Raw genomic sequence first — 22,002 nt, forward strand, 5'->3', positions numbered from 1 at the left:
ATCAGGATCCTGCAAGGTGTGTACGGGGTTTTCACAATATATCAGGATCCTGCCAGGTGTGTATGGGGCTTTCACCGTTTATCAGGATACTGCCAGGTGTGTATGTGGTTTTAACAGTCTATCAGGATCCTGCCAGGTGTGTATGGGCGTTTCACAGTTTATCGGAATCCTCCCAGGTGTGTATAGGGGCTTCACAGTGGATCAGAATCCTGCCACGTGTGTATGGGGGTTTCACAGTGGATCCAGATCCTGCCAAGTGTGTATGGGGTTTCACAGTGTATCAGGATCCTTCCAGGTGTGTATGGGGTTTCACTGTGCATCAGGAACCTACCAGGTGTGTACGGGGTTTTCACAGATTATCAGGCTCCTGCCAGGTGTGTGCGGGGCTTTCACAGATTATCAGGATCCTGTCAGGTGTGTATGGGGATTTCACAGTTCTTCAGGATCCTGCCAGGTGTGTATGGGGTTTTCACAGTGGATCAGGATCCTGCCAGGTGTGAGCGGGGTTTCACAGAGGATCAGCATCCTGCCAGGTGCACGGAGTTTTCACAATATATCAGGATCCTGCCAGATGTGTACGGGGTTTCACAGAGGATCAGAATCCTGCCAGGTGTGTATGGGGGTTTCACAGTTTATCAGGATCCTGCCAGGTGTGTGTGGGGGTTTCACAGTTTATCAGGATACTGCCAGGTGTGTATGGGGGTTTCACAGTGTATCAGGATCCAGCCAGGTGTGTATGGGGTTTCACAGAGTATCAGGATCCTTCCAGGTGTGCATGGGGTTTTCACAGTGTATCAGGATCCAGCCAGGTGTTTATGGGGTTTCACAGTGCATCAGGATCCTGCCAGGAGTGTTTGTGTTTTTCACAGTTTATCTGGATCCTGCCAGGTGTGTATGGGGTATTCACAGTGTATCAGGATCCTGCCAGGTGTGTATGGGGTTTTCACAGTGTATCAGGATCCTGCCAGGTGTGTATGGGGTTTTCACAGTGGATCAGGATCCTGCCAGGTGTGTGTGGGGTTTTCACAGTTTATCAGGCTCCTGCCAGGTGTTGATGGGGTTTTAACGTTGTATCAGGATCCTACCAGGTGTGTATGGGGTTTTCACAATGTATCAGGATCCTGCCAGGTGTGTATGGGGTTTTCACAGTGTCGCAGTATCCTGCCAGTTGTGCATGGGGTATCTACTTTGCATCAGGATCCCGCCTGGTGTGTATGGGGTTTCACTGTGTATCAGGGTCCTGCCAGGTGTGCATGGGGTTTTCACAGTGGATCAGGATCCTGCCAGGTGTGTATGGGGTTTTCACAGTGTATCAGGATCTGCAAGGTGTGTATTGGGTTTCACAGTGCAAAAGGATTCTGCCAGATGTGTCTGGGGTTTCACAGTGTATCAGGATCATTCCAGGTGTGTGTGGGGGTTTCACATTGTATCAGGATCCTGCCGGATGTGAATGGGGTTTTCACAGTGCATCAGGATCCTGCCAGGTGTGTATGGGTTTTCACAGTGCATCGGGATCCTGCCAGGTGTGTATCCGGTTTTCACTGTGCATCAGGATCCTGCCAGGTGTGTATGGGGGGTTCGCAGTGTTTCAGGATCCTTCCAGGTGTGTATGGGGTTTTCACAGTGTATCAGGATCCTGCCAGGTGTGTATGGGGTTTTCACAGTGGATCAGGATCCTGCCAGGTGTGTATGGGGTGTCACAGAGGATCAGGATCCTGCCAGGTGTGTACGGGGTTTTCACAATATATCAGGATCCTGCCAGGTGTGTACAGGCTTTCACAGAGGATCGGGATCCTGCAAGGTGTGTACGGGGTTTTCACAATATATCAGGATCCTGCCAGGTGTGTATGGGGCTTTCACCGTTTATCAGGATACTGCCAGGTGTGTATGGGGTTTTCACAGTCTATCAGGTTCCTGCCAGGTGTGTATGGGGTTTTCACAGTTTATCAGGATCCTCCCAGGTGTGTATGTGGTTTTCACAGTGGATCAGGATCCTGCCAGGTGTGTATGGGGGCTTCACAGTGGATCAGGATCCTGCCATGTGTGTATGGGGTTTCAAAGAGTATCAGGATCCTGCCACGTGCGTATGGGGGTTTCACAGTGGATCCAGATCCTGCCAGGTGTGTATGGGGTTTCACAGTGTTTCAGGATCCTTCCAGGTGTGTATGGGGTTTTCACAGTGTATCAGGATCTGCTAGGTGTGTATTGGGTCTTCACAGTGCAAAAGTATTCTGCCAGATGTGTCTGGGGTTTCACAGTGTATCAGGATCCTTCCAGCTGTGTATGGGGATTTCACAGTGTATCAGGATCCTGCCGGATGTGAATGGGGTTTTCACAGTGCATCAGGATCCTGCCAGGTGTGTATGGGTTTTCACAGTGCATCGGGATCCTGCCAGGTGTGTATGGGGTTTTCACTGTGCATCAGGATCCTGCCAGGTATGTATGGGGGTTTCGCAGTGTATCAGGATCCTGCCAGGTGTGTATGGGGGTTTCACAGTGGATCAGGATCCTGCCAGGTGTGTATGGGGTTTGACAGAGTATCAGGATCCTTCCAGGTGTGCATGGGGTTTTCACAGTGTATCAGAATCCAGCCAGGTGTTTATGGGGTTTCACAGTGCATCAGGATCCTGCCAGGTGTGTATGGGGTTTTCACAGTGTATCAGGATCCTACCAGGTGTGTATGGGGTTTTCACAGTGGATCAGGATCCTGCCAGGTGTGTGTGGGGTTTTCACAGTTTATCAGGCCCCTGCCAGGTGTTGATGGGGTTTTCACAGTGTATCAGTATCCTGCCAGTTGTGCATGGGGTTTCTACTTTGCATCAGGTTCCTGCCTGGTGTGTATGGGGTTTCACTGTGTATCAGGGTCCTGCCAGGTGTGCATGGGGTTTTCACAGTGTTTCAGGATCCTTCCAGATGTGTATGGGGTTTACACAGTGTATCAGGATCTGCTAGGTGTGTATTGGGTCTTCACAGTGCAAAAGGATTCTGCCAGATGTGTCTGGGGTTTCACAGTGTATCAGGATCCTTCCAGCTGTGTATGGGGGTTTCACAGTGTATCAGGATCCTGCCGGATGTGAATGGGGTTTTCACAGTGCATCAGGAACCTGCCAGGTGTGTATGGGTTTTCACAGTGCATCGGGATCCTGCCAGGTGTGTATGGGGTTTTCACTGTGCATCAGGATCCTGCCAGGTGTGTATGGGGGTTTCGCAGTGTATCAGGATCCTGCCAGGTGTGTATGGAGGTTTCACAGTGGATCAGGATCCTGCCAGGTGTGTATGGGGTTTGACAGAGTATCAGGATCCTTCCAGGTGTGCATGGGGTTTTCACAGTGTATCAGAATCCAGCCAGGTGTTTATGGGGTTTCACAGTGCATCAGGATCCTGCCAGGTGTGTATGGGGTTTTCACAGTGTATCAGGATCCTGCCAGGTGTGTATGGGGTTTTCACAGTGGATCAGGATCCTGCCAGGTGTGTGTGGGGTTTTCACAGTTTATCAGGCTCCTGCCAGGTGTTGATGGGGTTTTCACAGTGTATCAGTATCCTGCCAGTTGTGCATGGGGTTTCTACTTTGCATCAGGATCCTGCCTGGTGTGTATGGGGTTTCACTGTGTATCAGGGTCCTGCCAGGTGTGCATGGGGTTTTCACAGTGGATCAGGATCCTTCCAGGTGTGTATGGGGTTTTCACAGTGTATCAGGATCTGCAAGGTGTGTATTGGGTTTCACAGTGCAAAAGGATTCTGCCAGATGTGTCTCGGGTTTCACAGTGTATCAGGATCATTCCAGGTGTATGTGGGGGTTTCACAGTGTATCAGGATCCTGCCGGATGTGAATGGGGTTTTCACAGTGCATCAGGATCCTGCCAGGTGTGTATGGGTTTTCACAGTGCATCGGGATCCTGCCAGGTGTGTGTGGGGTTTTCACTGTCCATCAGGATCCTGCCAGGTGTGTATGGGGGTTTCGCAGTGTATCAGGATCCTTCCAGGTGTGTATGGGGTTTTCACAGTGTATCAGGATCCTGCCAGGTGTGTATGGTGTTTTCACAGTGGATCAGGATCCTGCCAGGTGTGTATGGGGTTTCACTGAGGATCAGGATCATGCCAGGTGTGTCCGGGGTTTTCACAATATATCAGGATCCTGCCATGTGTGTACAGGCTTTCACAGAGGATCAGGATCCTGCAAGGTGTGTACGGGGTTTTCACAATATATCAGGATCCTTCCAGGTGTGTATGGGGCTTTCACCGTTTATCAGGATACTGCCAGATGTGTATGGGGGTTTCACAGTCTATCAGGTTCCTGCCAGGTGTGTATGGGGGTTTCTCAGTTTATCTGGATCCTCCCAGGTGTGTATGGGGTTTTCACAGTGGATCAGGATCCTGCCAGGTGTGTATGGGGGCTTCACAGTGGATCAGGATCCTGCCTTGTGTGTGGGGTTTCAAAGTGTATCAGGATCCTGCCACGTGTGTATGGGGGTTTCACAGTGGATCCAGATCCTGCCAGGTGTGTATGGGGTTTCACAGTGTATCAGGATCCTTCCAGGTGTGTATGGGGTTTTCACAGTGTATCAGGATCTGCAAGGTGTGTATTGGGTCTTCACAGTGCAAAAGGATTCTGCCAGATGTGTCTGGGGTTTCACAGTGTATCAGGATCCTTCCAGGTGTGTATGGGGGTTTCACAGTGTATCAGGATCCTGCCGGATGTGAATGGGGTTTTCACAGTGCATCAGGATCCTGCCAGGTGTGTATGGGTTTTCACAGTGCATCGGGATCCTGCCAGGTGTGTATGGGGTTTTCACTGTGCATCAGGATCCTGCCAGGTGTGTATGGGGGTTTCGCAGTGTATCAGGATCCTTCCAGGTGTGTATGGGGTTTTCACAGTGGATCAGGATCCTGCCAGGTGTGTCTGGGGTTTCACAGAGGATCAGGATCCTGCCAGGTGTGTACGGGGTTTTCACAATATATCAGAATCCTGCCAGGTGTGTACAGGCTTTCACAGAGGATCAGGATCCTGCAAGGTGTGTACGGGGTTTTCACAATATATCAGGATCCTGCAAGGTGAGTATGGGGCTTTCACCGTTTATCAGGATACTGCCAGGTGTGTATGGGGGTTTCACAGTCTATCAGGATCCTGCCAGGTGTGTATGGGGGTTTCACAGTTTATCAGGATCCTCCCAGGTGTGTATGGGGTTTTCACAGTGGATCAGGATCCTGCCAGGTGTGTATGGGGGCTTCACAGTGGATAAGGATCCTGCCATGTGTGTATGGGGTTTCACAGTGTATCAGGATCCTGCCACGTGTGTATGGGGGTTTCACAGTGGATCCAGATCCTGCCAGGTGTGTATGGGGTTTCACAGTGTATCAGGATCCTTCCAGGTGTGTATGGGGTTTCACAGTGTATCAGGATCCTGCCAGATGTGAATGGGGTTTCACTGTGCATCAGGAACCTACCAGGTGTGTACGGGGCTTTCACAGATTATCAGGCTCCTGCCAGGTGTGTGCGGGGCTTTCACAGATTATCAGGATCCTGTCAGGTGTGTATGGGGATTTCACAGTTCTTCAGGATCCTGCCAGGTGTGTATCGGGTTTTCACAGTAGATCAGGATACTGCCAGGTGTGAACGCTGTTTCACAGAGGATCAGCATCCTGCCAGGTGCACGGGGTTTTCACAATATATCAGGATCCTGCCAGATGTGTACGGGGTTTCACAGAGGATCAGTATCCTGCCAGGTGTGTATGGGGTTTTCACATGATATCAGGATCCTGCCAGGTGTGTATGGGGGTTCCCCGTTTATCAGGATCCTGCCAGGTGTGTATGGGGGTTTCACAGTTTATCAGGATCCTGCCAGGTGTGTATGGGGGTTTCACAGTGGATCCAGATCCTGCCAGGTGTGTATGGGGTTTCACAGTGTATCAGGATCCTTCCAGGTTTGTATGGGGTTTTCACAGTGTATCAGGATCTGCAAGGTGTGTATTGGGTCTTCACAGTGCAAAAGGATTCTGCCAGATGTGTCTGGGGTTTCACAGTGTATCAGGATCCTTCCAGGTGTGTATGGGGGTTTCACAGTGTATCAGGATCCTGCCGGATGTGAATGGGGTTTTCACAGTGCATCAGGATCCTGCCAGGTGTGTATGGGTTTTCACAGTGCATCGGGATCCTGCCAGGTGTGTATGGGATTTTCACTGTGCATCAGGATCCTGCCAGGTGTGTATGGGGGTTTCGCAGTGTATCAGGATCCTTCCAGGTGTGTATGGGGTTTTCACAGTGGATCAGGATCCTGCCAGGTGTGTATGGGGTTTCACAGAGGATCAGGATCCTGCCCGGTGTGTACGGGGTTTTCACAATATATCAGAATCCTGCCAGGTGTTTACAGGCTTTCACAGAGGATCAGGATCCTGCAAGGTGTGTACGGGGTTTTCACAATATATCAGGATCCTGCAAGGTGATTATGGGGCTTTCACCGTTTATCAGGATACTGCCAGGTGTGTATGGGGGTTTCACAGTCTATCAGGATCCTGCCAGGTGTGTATGGGGGTTTCACAGTTTATCAGGATCCTCCCAGGTGTGTATGGGGTTTTCACAGTGGATCAGGATCCTGCCAGGTGTGTATGGGGGCTTCACAGTGGATAAGGATCCTGCCATGTGTGTATGGGGTTTCACAGTGTATCAGGATCCTGCCACGTGTGTATGGGGGTTTCACAGTGGATCCAGATCCTGCCAGGTGTGTATGGGGTTTCACAGTGTATCAGGATCCTTCCAGGTGTGTATGGGGTTTCACAGTGTATCAGGATCCTGCCAGATGTGAATGGGGTTTCACTGTGCATCAGGAACCTACCAGGTGTGTACGGGGCTTTCACAGATTATCAGGCTCCTGCCAGGTGTGTGCGGGGCTTTCACAGATTATCAGGATCCTGTCAGGTGTGTATGGGGATTTCACAGTTCTTCAGGATCCTGCCAGGTGTGTATCGGGTTTTCACAGTAGATCAGGATCCTGCCAGGTGTGAACGCTGTTTCACAGAGGATCAGCATCCTGCCAGGTGCACGGGGTTTTCACAATATATCAGGATCCTGCCAGATGTGTACGGGGTTTCACAGAGGATCAGTATCCTGCCAGGTGTGTATGGGGTTTTCACATGATATCAGGATCCTGCCAGGTGTGTATGGGGGTTCCCCGTTTATCAGGATCCTGCCAGGTGTGTATGGGGGTTTCACAGTTTATCAGGATCCTGCCAGGTGTGTATGGGGGTTTCACAGTGGATCCAGATCCTGCCAGGTGTGTATGGGGTTTCACAGTGTATCAGGATCCTTCCAGGTTTGTATGGGGTTTTCACAGTGTATCAGGATCTGCAAGGTGTGTATTGGGTCTTCACAGTGCAAAAGGATTCTGCCAGATGTGTCTGGGGTTTCACAGTGTATCAGGATCCTTCCAGGTGTGTATGGGGGTTTCACAGTGTATCAGGATCCTGCCGGATGTGAATGGGGTTTTCACAGTGCATCAGGATCCTGCCAGGTGTGTATGGGTTTTCACAGTGCATCGGGATCCTGCCAGGTGTGTATGGGATTTTCACTGTGCATCAGGATCCTGCCAGGTGTGTATGGGGGTTTCGCAGTGTATCAGGATCCTTCCAGGTGTGTATGGGGTTTTCACAGTGGATCAGGATCCTGCCAGGTGTGTATGGGGTTTCACAGAGGATCAGGATCCTGCCCGGTGTGTACGGGGTTTTCACAATATATCAGAATCCTGCCAGGTGTTTACAGGCTTTCACAGAGGATCAGGATCCTGCAAGGTGTGTACGGGGTTTTCACAATATATCAGGATCCTGCAAGGTGATTATGGGGCTTTCACCGTTTATCAGGATACTGCCAGGTGTGTATGGGGGTTTCACAGTCTATCAGGATCCTGCCAGGTGTGTATGGGGGTTTCACAGTTTATCAGGATCCTCCCAGGTGTGTATGGGGTTTTCACAGTGGATCAGGATCCTGCCACGTGTGTATGGGGGTTTCACAGTGGATCCAGATCCTGCCAGGTGTGTATGGGGTTTCACAGTGTATCAGGATCCTTCCAGGTGTGTATGGGGTTTCACAGTGTATCAGGATCCTGCCAGATGTGAATGGGGTTTCACTGTGCATCAGGAACCTACCAGGTGTGTACGGGGCTTTCACAGATTATCAGGCTCCTGCCAGGTGTGTGCGGGGCTTTCACAGATTATCAGGATCCTGTCAGGTGTGTATGGGGATTTCACAGTTCTTCAGGATCCTGCCAGGTGTGTATCGGGTTTTCACAGTAGATCAGGATCCTGCCAGGTGTGAACGCTGTTTCACAGAGGATCAGCATCCTGCCAGGTGCACGGGGTTTTCACAATATATCAGGATCCTGCCAGATGTGTACGGGGTTTCACAGAGGATCAGTATCCTGCCAGGTGTGTATGGGGTTTTCACATGATATCAGGATCCTGCCAGGTGTGTATGGGGGTTCCCCGTTTATCGGGATCCTGCCAGGTGTGTATGGGGGTTTCACAGTTTATCAGGATCCTGCCAGGTGTGTATGGGGGTTTCACAGTTTATCAGGTTCCTGCCAGGTGTGTATGGGGTTTTCACAGTGGATCAGGATCCGGCCAGGTGTGTATGGGGTTTTCCCAGTGTCAAAGGATCCTGCCAGATGTGTCTGGGGTTTCATAGTGTATCAGGATCCTTCCAGGTGTGTATGGGGGTTTCACAGTGTATCAGGATCCTGCTGGATGTGTATTGGGTCTTCACAGTGCAAAAGGATTCTGCCATATGTGTCTGGGGTTTCACAGTGTATCAGGATCCTTCCAGCTGTGTATGGGGGTTTCACAGTGTATCAGGATCCTGCCGGATGTGAATGGGGTTTTCACAGTACATCAGGATCCTGCCAGGTGTGTATGGGTTTTCACAGTGCATCGGGATCCTGCCAGGTGTGTATGGGGTTTTCACTGCGCATCAGGATCCTGCCAGGTGTGTATGGGGGTTTCGCAGTGTATCAGGATCCTGCCAGGTGTGTATGGGGGTTTCACAGTGGATCAGGATCCTGCCAGGTGTGTATGGGGTTTCACAGATTATCAGGATCCTTCCAGGTGTGCATGGGGTTTTCACAGTGTATGAGAATCCAGCCAGGTGTTTATGGGGTTTCACAGTGCATCAGGATCCTGCCAGGTGTGTATGGGGTTTTCACAGTGTGTCAGGATCCTGCCACGTGTGTATGGGGTTTTCACAGTGGATCAGGATCCTGCCAGGTGTGTGTGGGGATTTCACAGTTTATCAGGCTCCTGCCATGTGTTGATGGGGTTTTCACAGTGTATCAGTAGCCTGCCAGTTGTGCATGGGTTTTCACAGTGCATCGGGATCCTGCCAGGTGTGTATGGGGTTTTCACTGTGCATCAGGATCCTGCCAGGTGTGTATGGTGGTTTCGCAGTGCATCAGGATCATGCCGGATGTGAATGGGGTTTTCACAGTGCATCAGTGTCCTGCCAGGTGTGTATGGGTTTTCACAGTGCATCGGGATCCTGCCAGGTGTGTATGGGGTTTTCACTGTGCATCAGGATCCTGCCAGGTGTGTATGGGGGTTTCGCAGTGTATCAGTATCCTTCCAGGTGTGTATGGGGTTTTCACAGTGGATCAGGATGCTGCCAGGTGTGTATGGGGTTTCACAGAGGATCAGGATCCTGCCAGGTGTGTACGGGGTTTTCACAATATATCAGAATCCTGCCAGGTGTGTACAGGGTTTCACAGAGGATCAGGATCCTGCAAGGTGTGTACGGGGTTTTCACAATATATCAGGATCCTGCAAGGTGAGTATGGGGCTTTCACCGTTTATCAGGATACTGCCAGGTGTGTATGGGGGTTTCACAGTCTATCAGGATCCTGCCAGGTGTGTATGGGGGTTTCACAGTTTATCAGGATCCTCCCAGGTGTGTATGGGGTTTTCACAGTGGATCAGGATCCTGCCAGGTGTGTATGGGGGCTTCACAGTGGATAAGGATCCTGCCATGTGTGTATGGGGTTTCACAGTGTATCAGGATCCTGCCACGTGTGTATGGGGGTTTCACAGTGGATCCAGATCCTGCCAGGTGTGTATGGGGTTTCACAGTGTATCAGGATCCTTCCAGGTGTGTATGGGGTTTCACAGTGTATCAGGATCCTGCCAGATGTGAATGGGGTTTCACTGTGCATCAGGAACCTACCAGGTGTGTACGGGGCTTTCACAGATTATCAGGCTCCTGCCAGGTGTGTGCGGGGCTTTCACAGATTATCAGGATCCTGTCAGGTGTGTATGGGGATTTCACAGTTCATCAGGATCCTGCCAGGTGTGTATCGGGTTTTCACAGTGGATCAGGATCCTGCCAGGTGTGAACGCTGTTTCACAGAGGATCAGCATCCTGCCAGGTGCACGGGGTTTTCACAATATATCAGGATCCTGCCAGATGTGTACGGGGTTTCACAGAGGATCAGTATCCTGCCAGGTGTGTATGGGGTTTTCACATGATATCAGGATCCTGCCAGGTGTGTATGGGGGTTTCCCCGTTTATCAGGATCCTGCCAGGTGTGTATGGGGGTTTCACAGTTTATCAGGATCCTGCCAGGTGTGTATGGGGGTTTCACAGTTTATCAGGTTCCTGCCAGGTGTGTATGGGGTTTTCACAGTGGATCAGGATCCGGCCAGGTGTGTATGGGGTATTCACAGTGTATCAGGATCCTGCTGGATGTGAATGGGGTTTTCACAGTGTATCAGGATCCTTCCAGGTGTGTATGGGGTTTTCACAGTGTATCAGGATCTGCTAGGTGTGTATTGGGTCTTCACAGTGCAAAAGGATTCTGCCAGATGTGTCTGGGGTTTCACAGTGTATCAGGATCCTTCCAGCTGTGTATGGGGGTTTCACAGTGTATCAGGATCCTGCCGGATGTGAATGGGGTTTTCACAGTACATCAGGATCCTGCCAGGTGTGTATGGGTTTTCACAGTGCATCGGGATCCTGCCAGGTGTGTATGGGGTTTTCACTGTGCATCAGGATCCTGCCAGGTGTGTATGGGGGTTTCGCAGTGTATCAGGATCCTGCCAGGTGTGTATGGGGGTTTCACAGTGGATCAGGATCCTGCCAGGTGTGTATGGGGTTTCACAGAGTATCAGGATCCTTCCAGGTGTGCATGGGGTTTTCACAGTGTATCAGAATCCAGCCAGGTGTTTATGGGGTTTCACAGTGCATCAGGATCCTGCCAGGTGTGTATGGGGTTTTCACATTGTCTCAGGATCCTGCCAGGTGTGTATGGGGTTTTCACAGTGGATCAGGATCCTGCCAGGTGTGTGTGGGGTTTTCACAGTTTATCAGGCTCCTGCCAGGTGTTGATGGGGTTTTCACAGTGTATCAGTATCCTGCCAGTTGTGCATGGGGTTTCTACTTTGCATCAGGATCCTGCCTGGTGTGTATGGGGGTTTCGCAGTGTATCAGGATCCTTCCAGGTGTGTATGGGGTTTTCACAGTGTATCAGGATCCTGCCAGGTGTGTATGGTGTTTTCACAGTGTATCAGGATCCTGCCAGGTTTGTATGGGGTTTCACTGAGGATCAGGATCCTGCCAGGTGTGTATGGGGTTTCACTGAGGATCAGGATCCTGCCAGGTGTGTACGGGGTTTTCACAATATATCAGGATCCTGCCAGGTGTGTATGGGGCTTTCACCGTTTATCAGGATACTGCCAGGTGTGTATGGGGGTTTCACAGTCTATCAGGTTCCTGCCAGGTGTGTATGGGGGTTTCTCAGTTTATCAGGATCCTCCCAGGTGTGTATGGGGTTTTCACAGTGGATCAGGAATCTGCCAGGTGTGTATGGGGGCTTCACAGTGGATCAGGATCCTGCCTTGTGTGTGGGGTTTTAAAGTGTATCAGGATCCTGCCACGTGTGTATGGGGGTTTCACAGTGGATCCAGATCCTGCCAGGTGTGTATGGGGTTTCACTGTGTATCAGGGTCCTGCCAGGTGTGCATGGGGTTTTCACAGTGGATCAGGATCCTGCCAGGTGTGTATGGGGTTTTCACAGTGTATCAGGATCTGCAAGGTGTGTATTGGGTTTCACAGTGCAAAAGGATTCTGCCAGATGTGTCTCGGGTTTCACAGTGTATCAGGATCATTCCAGGTGTGTGTGGGGGTTTCACAGTGTATCAGGATCCTGCCGGATGTGAATGGGGTTTTCACAGTGCATCAGGATCCTGCCAGGTGTGTATGGGTTTTCACAGTGCATCGGGATCCTGCCAGGTGTGTGTGGGGTTTTCACTGTCCATCAGGATCCTGCCAGGTGTGTATGGGGGTTTCACAGTGTATCAGGATCCTTCCAGGTGTGTATGGGGTTTTCACAGTGTATCAGGATCCTGCCAGGTGTGTATGGTGTTTTCACAGTGTATCAGGATCCTGCCAGGTTTGTATGGGGTTTCACTGAGGATCAGGATCCTGCCAGGTGTGTATGGGGTTTTCACTGTGCATCAGGATCCTGCCAGGTGTGTATGGGGGTTTCGCAGTGTATCAGGATCCTGCCAGGTGTGTATGGGGGTTTCACAGTGGATCAGGATCCTGCCAGGTGTGTATGGGGTTTCACAGAGTATCAGGATCCTTCCAGGTGTGCATGGGGTTTTCACAGTGTATCAGAATCCAGCCAGGTGTTTATGGGGTTTCACAGTGCATCAGGATCCTGCCAGGTGTGTATGGGGTTTTCACATTGTCTCAGGATCCTGCCAGGTGTGTATGGGGTTTTCACAGTGGATCAGGATCCTGCCAGGTGTGTGTGGGGTTTTCACAGTTTATCAGGCTCCTGCCAGGTGTTGATGGGGTTTTCACAGTGTATCAGTATCCTGCCAGTTGTGCATGGGGTTTCTACTTTGCATCAGGATCCTGCCTGGTGTGTATGGGGTTTCACTGTGTATCAGGGTCCTGCCAGGTGTGCATGGGGTTTTCACAGTGGATCAGGATCCTGCCAGGTGTGTATGGGGTTTTCACAGTGTATCAGGATCTGCAAGGTGTGTATTGGGTTTCACAGTGCAAAAGGATTCTGCCAGATGTGTCTCGGGTTTCACAGTGTATCAGGATCATTCCAGGTGTGTGTGGGGGTTTCACAGTGTATCAGGATCCTGCCGGATGTGAATGGGGTTTTCACAGTGCATCAGGATCCTGCCAGGTGTGTATGGGTTTTCACAGTGCATCGGGATCCTGCCAGGTGTGTGTGGGGTTTTCACTGTCCATCAGGATCCTGCCAGGTGTGTATGGGGGTTTCGCAGTGTATCAGGATCCTTCCAGGTGTGTATGGGGGTTTCGCAGTGTATCAGGATCCTTCCAGGTGTGTATGGGGTTTTCACAGTGTATCAGGATCCTGCCAGGTGTGTATGGTGTTTTCACAGTGTATCAGGATCCTGCCAGGTTTGTATGGGGTTTCACTGAGGATCAGGATCCTGCCAGGTGTGTATGGGGTTTTCACTGTGCATCAGGATCCTGCCAGGTGTGTATGGGGGTTTCGCAGTGTATCAGGATCCTGCCAGGTGTGTATGGGGGTTTCACAGTGGATCAGGATCCTGCCAGGTGTGTATGGGGTTTCACAGAGTATCAGGATCCTTCCAGGTGTGCATGGGGTTTTCACAGTGTATCAGAATCCAGCCAGGTGTTTATGGGGTTTCACAGTGCATCAGGATCCTGCCAGGTGTGTATGGGGTTTTCACATTGTCTCAGGATCCTGCCAGGTGTGTATGGGGTTTTCACAGTGGATCAGGATCCTGCCAGGTGTGTGTGGGGTTTTCACAGTTTATCAGGCTCCTGCCAGGTGTTGATGGGGTTTTCACAGTGTATCAGTATCCTGCCAGTTGTGCATGGGGTTTCTACTTTGCATCAGGATCCTGCCTGGTGTGTATGGGGTTTCACTGTGTATCAGGGTCCTGCCAGGTGTGTATGGGGTTTTCACAGTGTATCAGGATCTGCAAGGTGTGTATTGGGTTTCACAGTGCAAAAGGATTCTGCCAGATGTGTCTCGGGTTTCACAGTGTATCAGGATCATTCCAGGTGTGTGTGGGGGTTTCACAGTGTATCAGGATCCTGCCGGATGTGAATGGGGTTTTCACAGTGCATCAGGATCCTGCCAGGTGTGTATGGGTTTTCACAGTGCATCGGGATCCTGCCAGGTGTGTGTGGGGTTTTCACTGTCCATCAGGATCCTGCCAGGTGTGTATGGGGGTTTCGCAGTGTATCAGGATCCTTCCAGGTGTGTATGGGGTTTTCACAGTGTATCAGGATCCTGCCAGGTGTGTATGGTGTTTTCACAGTGTATCAGGATCCTGCCAGGTTTGTATGGGGTTTCACTGAGGATCAGGATCCTGCCAGGTGTGTATGGGGTTTTCACTGTCCATCAGGATCCTGCCAGGTGTGTATGGGGGTTTCGCAGTGTATCAGGATCCTTCCAGGTGTGTATGGGGGTTTCGCAGTGTATCAGGATCCTTCCAGGTGTGTATGGGGTTTTCACAGTGTATCAGGATCCTGCCAGGTGTGTATGGTGTTTTCACAGTGTATCAGGATCCTGCCAGGTTTGTATGGGGTTTCACTGAGGATCAGGATCCTGCCAGGTGTGTATGGGGTTTTCACTGTGCATCAGGATCCTGCCAGGTGTGTATGGGGGTTTCGCAGTGTATCAGGATCCTGCCAGGTGTGTATGGGGGTTTCACAGTGGATCAGGATCCTGCCAGGTGTGTATGGGGTTTCACAGAGTATCAGGATCCTTCCAGGTGTGCATGGGGTTTTCACAGTGTATCAGAATCCAGCCAGGTGTTTATGGGGTTTCACAGTGCATCAGGATCCTGCCAGGTGTGTATGGGGTTTTCACATTGTCTCAGGATCCTGCCAGGTGTGTATGGGGTTTTCACAGTGGATCAGGATCCTGCCAGGTGTGTGTGGGGTTTTCACAGTTTATCAGGCTCCTGCCAGGTGTTGATGGGGTTTTCACAGTGTATCAGTATCCTGCCAGTTGTGCATGGGGTTTCTACTTTGCATCAGGATCCTGCCTGGTGTGTATGGGGTTTCACTGTGTATCAGGGTCCTGCCAGGTGTGCATGGGGTTTTCACAGTGGATCAGGATCCTGCCAGGTGTGTATGGGGTTTTCACAGTGTATCAGGATCTGCAAGGTGTGTATTGGGTTTCACAGTGCAAAAGGATTCTGCCAGATGTGTCTCGGGTTTCACAGTGTATCAGGATCATTCCAGGTGTGTGTGGGGGTTTCACAGTGTATCAGGATCCTGCCGGATGTGAATGGGGTTTTCACAGTGCATCAGGATCCTGCCAGGTGTGTATGGGTTTTCACAGTGCATCGGGATCCTGCCAGGTGTGTGTGGGGTTTTCACTGTCCATCAGGATCCTGCCAGGTGTGTATGGGGGTTTCGCAGTGTATCAGGATCCTTCCAGGTGTGTATGGGGTTTTCACAGTGTATCAGGATCCTGCCAGGTGTGTATGGTGTTTTCACAGTGTATCAGGATCCTGCCAGGTTTGTATGGGGTTTCACTGAGGATCAGGATCCTGCCAGGTGTGTATGGGGTTTTCACTGTGCATCAGGATCCTGCCAGGTGTGTATGGGGGTTTCGCAGTGTATCAGGATCCTGCCAGGTGTGTATGGGGGTTTCACAGTGGATCAGGATCCTGCCAGGTGTGTATGGGGTTTCACAGTGTATCAGGATCCTTCCAGGTGTGCATGGGGTTTTCACAGTGTATCAGAATCCAGCCAGGTGTTTATGGGGTTTCACAGTGCATCAGGATCCTGCCAGGTTTGTATGGGGTTTTCACATTGTCTCAGGATCCTGCCAGGTGTGTATGGGGTTTTCACAGTGGATCAGGATCCTGCCAGGTGTGTGTGGGGTTTTCACAGTTTATCAGGCTCCTGCCAGGTGTTGATGGGGTTTTCACAGTGTATCAGTATCCTGCCAGTTGTGCATGGGGTTTCTACTTTGCATCAGGATCCTGCCTGGTGTGTATGGGGTTTCACTGTGTATCAGGGTCCTGCCAGGTGTGCATGGGGTTTTCACAGTGGATCAGGATCCTGCCAGGTGTGTATGGGGTTTTCACAGTGTATCAGGATCTGCAAGGTGTGTATTGGGTTTCACAGTGCAAAAGGATTCTGCCAGATGTGTCTCGGGTTTCACAGTGTATCAGGATCATTCCAGGTGTGTGTGGGGGTTTCACAGTGTATCAGGATCCTGCCGGATGTGAATGGGGTTTTCACAGTGCATCAGGATCCTGCCAGGTGTGTATGGGTTTTCACAGTGCATCGGGATCCTGCCAGGTGTGTGTGGGGTTTTCACTGTCCATCAGGATCCTGCCAGGTGTGTATGGGGGTTTCGCAGTGTATCAGGATCCTTCCAGGTGTGTATGGGGGTTTCGCAGTGTATCAGGATCCTTCCAGGTGTGTATGGGGTTTTCACAGTGTATCAGGATCCTGCCAGGTGTGTATGGTGTTTTCACAGTGTATCAGGATCCTGCCAGGTTTGTATGGGGTTTCACTGAGGATCAGGATCCTGCCAGGTGTGTATGGGGTTTTCACTGTGCATCAGGATCCTGCCAGGTGTGTATGGGGGTTTCGCAGTGTATCAGGATCCTGCCAGGTGTGTATGGGGGTTTCACAGTGGATCAGGATCCTGCCAGGTGTGTATGGGGTTTCACAGAGTATCAGGATCCTTCCAGGTGTGCATGGGGTTTTCACAGTGTATCAGAATCCAGCCAGGTGTTTATGGGGTTTCACAGTGCATCAGGATCCTGCCAGGTGTGTATGGGGTTTTCACATTGTCTCAGGATCCTGCCAGGTGTGTATGGGGTTTTCACAGTGGATCAGGATCCTGCCAGGTGTGTGTGGGGTTTTCACAGTTTATCAGGCTCCTGCCAGGTGTTGATGGGGTTTTCACAGTGTATCAGTATCCTGCCAGTTGTGCATGGGGTTTCTACTTTGCATCAGGATCCTGCCTGGTGTGTATGGGGTTTCACTGTGTATCAGGGTCCTGCCAGGTGTGCATGGGGTTTTCACAGTGGATCAGGATCCTGCCAGGTGTGTATGGGGTTTTCACAGTGTATCAGGATCTGCAAGGTGTGTATTGGGTTTCACAGTGCAAAAGGATTCTGCCAGATGTGTCTCGGGTTTCACAGTGTATCAGGATCATTCCAGGTGTGTGTGGGGGTTTCACAGTGTATCAGGATCCTGCCGGATGTGAATGGGGTTTTCACAGTGCATCAGGATCCTGCCAGGTGTGTATGGGTTTTCACAGTGCATCGGGATCCTGCCAGGTGTGTGTGGGGTTTTCACTGTCCATCAGGATCCTGCCAGGTGTGTATGGGGGTTTCGCAGTGTATCAGGATCCTTCCAGGTGTGTATGGGGTTTTCACAGTGTATCAGGATCCTGCCAGGTGTGTATGGTGTTTTCACAGTGTATCAGGATCCTGCCAGGTTTGTATGGGGTTTCACTGAGGATCAGGATCCTGCCAGGTGTGTATGGGGTTTCACAGAGGATCAGGATCCTGCCAGGTGTGTACGGGGTTTTCACAATATATCAGGATCCTGCCAGGTGTGTATGGGGCTTTCACCGTTTATCAGGATACTGCCAGGTGTGTATGGGGGTTTCACAGTCTATCAGGTTCCTGCCAGGTGTGTATGGGGGTTTCTCAGTTTATCAGGATCCTCCCAGGTGTGTATGGGGTTTTCACAGTGGATCAGGAATCTGCCAGGTGTGTATGGGGGCTTCACAGTGGATCAGGATCCTGCCTTGTGTGTGGGGTTTTAAAGTGTATCAGGATCCTGCCACGTGTGTATGGGGGTTTCACAGTGGATCCAGATCCTGCCAGGTGTGTATGGGGTTTCACAGTGTATCAGGATCCTTCCAGGTGTGTATGGGGTTTTCACAGTGTATCAGGATCTGCAAGGTGTGTATTGGGTCTTCACAGTGAAAAAGGATTCTGCCAGATGTGTCTGGGGTTTCACAGTGTATCAGGATCCTTCCAGGTGTGTATGGGGGTTTCACAGTGTATCAGGATCCTGCCGGATGTGAATGGGGTTTTCACAGTGCATCAGGATCCTGCCAGGTGTGTATGGGTTTTCACAGTGCATCGGGATCCTGCCAGGTGTATATGGGAATTTCACTGTGCATCAGGATCCTGCCAGGTGTGTATGGGGGTTTCGCAGTGTATCAGGATCCTTCCAGGTGTGTATGGGGTTTTCACAGTGGATCAGGATCCTGCCAGGTGTGTATGGGGTTTCACAGAGGATCAGGATCCTGCCCGGTGTGTACGGGGTTTTCACAATATATCAGAATCCTGCCAGGTGTGTACAGGCTTTCACAGAGGATCAGGATCCTGCAAGGTGTGTACGGGGTTTTCACAATATATCAGGATCCTGCAAGGTGATTATGGGGCTTTCACCGTTTATCAGGATACTGCCAGGTGTGTATGGGGGTTTCACAGTCTATCAGGATCCTGCCAGGTGTGTATGGGGGTTTCGCAGTTTATCAGGATCCTCCCAGGTGTGTATGGGGTTTTCACAGTGGATCAGGATCCTGCCAGGTGTGTATGGGGGCTTCACAGTGGATAAGGATCCTGCCATGTGTGTATGGGGTTTCACAGTGTATCAGGATCCTTCCAGGTGTGTATGGGGTTTCACAGTGTATCAGGATCCTGCCAGATGTGAATGGGGTTTCACTGTGCATCAGGAACCTACCAGGTGTGTACGGGGCTTTCACAGATTATCAGGCTCCTGCCAGGTGTGTGCGGGGCTTTCACAGATTATCAGGATCCTGTCAGGTGTGTATGGGGATTTCACAGTTCTTCAGGATCCTGCCAGGTGTGTATCGGGTTTTCACAGTAGATCAGGATCCTGCCAGGTGTGAACGCTGTTTCACAGAGGATCAGCATCCTGCCAGGTGCACGGGGTTTTCACAATATATCAGGATCCTGCCAGATGTGTACGGGGTTTCACAGAGGATCAGTATCCTGCCAGGTGTGTATGGGGTTTTACATGATATCAGGATCCTGCCAGGTGTGTATGGGGGTTCCCCGTTTATCAGGATCCTGCCAGGTGTGTATGGGGGTTTCACAGTTTATCAGGATCCTGCCAGGTGTGTATGGGGGTTTCACAGTTTATCAGGTTCCTGCCAGGTGTGTATGGGGTTTTCACAGTGGATCAGGATCCGGCCAGGTGTGTATGGGGTTTTCACAGGGTTCAAAGGATCCTGCCAGATGTGTCTGGGGTTTCACAGTGTATCAGGATCCTTCCAGGTGTGTATGGGGGTTTCACAGTGTATCAGGATCCTGCTGGTTGTGAATGGGGTTTTCACAGTGTATCAGGATCCTTCCAGGTGTGTATGGGGTTTTCACAGTGTATCAGGATCCTGCCAGGTGTGTATGGGGGTTTCACAGTGGATCAGGATCCTGCCAGGTGTGTATGGGGTTTCACAGTGTATCAGGATCCTTCCAGGTGTGTCTGGGGTATTCACAGTATATCAGGATCTGCAAGGTGTGTATTTGGTCTTCACAGTGCAAAAGGATTCTGCCAGATGTGTCTGGGGTTTCACAGTGTATCAGGATCCTTCCAGGTGTGTATGGGGGTTTCACAGTGTATCAGGTTCCTGCCGGATGTGAATGGGGTTTTCACAGTGCATAAGGATCCTGCCAGGTGTGTATGGGTTTTCACAGTGCATCGGGATCCTGCCAGGTGTGTATGGGGTTTTCACTGTGCATCAGGATCCAGCCAGGTGTGTATGGGGGTTTCGCAGTGTATCAGGATCCTTCCAGGTGTGTATGGGGTTTTCACAGTAGATCAGGATCCTGCCAGGTGTGTATGGGGTTTCACAGAGGATCAGGATCCAGCCAGGTGTGTACGGGGTTTTCACAATATATCAGAATCCTGCCAGGTGTGTACAGGCTTTCACAGAGGATCAGGATCCTGCAAGGTGTGTCCGGGGTTTTCACAATATATCAGGATCCTGCAAGGTGATTATGGGGCTTTCACCGTTTATCAGGATACTGCCAGGTGTGTATGGGGGTTTCACAGTCTATCAGGATCCTGCCAGGTGTGTATGGGTGTTTCACAGTTTATCAGGATCCTCCCAGGTGTGTATGGGGTTTTCACAGTGGATCAGGATCCTGCCAGGTGTGTATGGGGGCTTCACAGTGGATAAGGATCCTGCCATGTGTGTATGGGGTTTCACAGTGTATCAGGATCCTGCCACATGTGTATGGGGGTTTCACAGTGGATCCAGATCCTGCCAGGTGTGTATGGGGTTTCACAGTGTATCAGGATCCTGCCGTTTGTGAATGGGGTTTCACTGTGCATCTGGAAGCTACCAGGTGTGTACGGGGCTTTCACAGATTATCAGGCTCCTGCCAGGTGTGTGCGGGGCTTTCACAGATTATCAGGATCCTGTCAGGTGTGTATGGGGATTTCACAGTTCTTCAGGATCCTGCCAGGTGTGTATGGGGTTTTCACAGTGGATCAGGATCCTGCCAGGTGTGAATGGGGTTTCACAGAGGATCAGCATCCTGCCAGGTGCACGGGGTTTTCACAATATATCAGGATCCTGCCAGATGTGTACGGGGTTTCACAGAGGATCAGTATCCTGCCAGGTGTGTATGGGGTTTTCACATGATATCAGGATCCTGCCAGGTGTCTATGGTGGTTTCCCCGTATATCAGGATCCTGCCAGGTGTTTATGGGGGTTTCACAGTTTATCAGGATCCTGCAGGGTGTGTATGGGGGTTTCACAGTTTATCAGGTTCCTGCTAGGTGTGTATTGGGTTTTCACAGTGGATCAGGATCCGGCCAGGTGTGTATGGGGTTTTCACAGTGTCAAAGGATCCTGCCAGATGTGTCTGGGGTTTCACAGTGTATCAGGATCCTTCCAGGTGTGTATGGGGGTTTCACAGTGGATCAGGATCCTGCCAGGTGTGGATGGGGTTTCACAGAGTTTCAGGATCCTTCCAGGTGTGCATGGGGTTTTCACAGTGTATCAGGATCCAGCCAGGTGTTTATGGGGTTTCACAGTGCATGAGGATCCTGCCAGGAGTGTTTGTGTTTTTCACAGTTTATCTGGATCCTGCCAGGTGTGTCTGGGGTATTCACAGTTTATCAGGATCCTGCCCGGTGTGTATGGGGTTTTCACAATGTATCAGGATCCTGCCAGGTGTGTATGGGGTTATCACAGTGTATCAGGATCCTGCCAGGTGTGTATGGGGTTTCACTGTGTATCAGGGTCCTGCGAGGTGTGTATGGGGTTTTCACAGTGGATCAGGATCTTGCCAGGTTTGTATGGGGGTTTCCCCGTTTATCAGGATCCTGCCAGGTGTGTATGGGGGTTTCACAGTTTATCAGGTTCCTGCCAGGTGTGAATGGGGTTTTCACAGTGTATCAGGATCCTTCCAGGTGTGTATGGGGTTTTCACAGTGTATCAGGATCCTGCCAGGTGTGTATTGGGGTTTCACAGTTTATCAGGATCCTGCAGGGTGTGTATGGGGGTTTCACAGTTTATCAGGTTCCTGCTAGGTGTGTATTGGGTTTTCACAGTGGATCAGGATCCGGCCAGGTGTGTATGGGGTTTTCACAGTGTCAAAGGATCCTGCCAGGTGTGTATGGGGGTTTCACAGTGGATCAGGATCCTGCTAGGTGTGTATGGGGTTTCACAGTGTATCAGGATCCTTCCAGGTGTGTCTGGGGTTTTCACAGTGTATCAGGATCCTGCCAGGTGTGTATGGGGGTTTCACAGTGGATCAGGATCCTGCTAGGTGTGTATGGGGTTTCACAGTGTATCAGGATCCTTCCAGGTGTGTCTGGGGTTTTCACAGTGTATCAGGATCTGCAAGGTGTGTATTGGGTCTTCACAGTGCAAAAGGATTCTGCCAGATGTGTCTGGGGTTTCACAGTGTATCAGGATCCTTCCAGGTGTGTATGGGGGTTTCACAGTGTATCAGGTTCCTGCCGGATGTGTATGGGGTTTTCACAGT

Source organism: Heterodontus francisci, unplaced genomic scaffold, assembly GCF_036365525.1.
Source record: "Heterodontus francisci isolate sHetFra1 unplaced genomic scaffold, sHetFra1.hap1 HAP1_SCAFFOLD_66, whole genome shotgun sequence".
Taxonomy (NCBI): Eukaryota; Metazoa; Chordata; class Chondrichthyes; order Heterodontiformes; family Heterodontidae; genus Heterodontus; species Heterodontus francisci.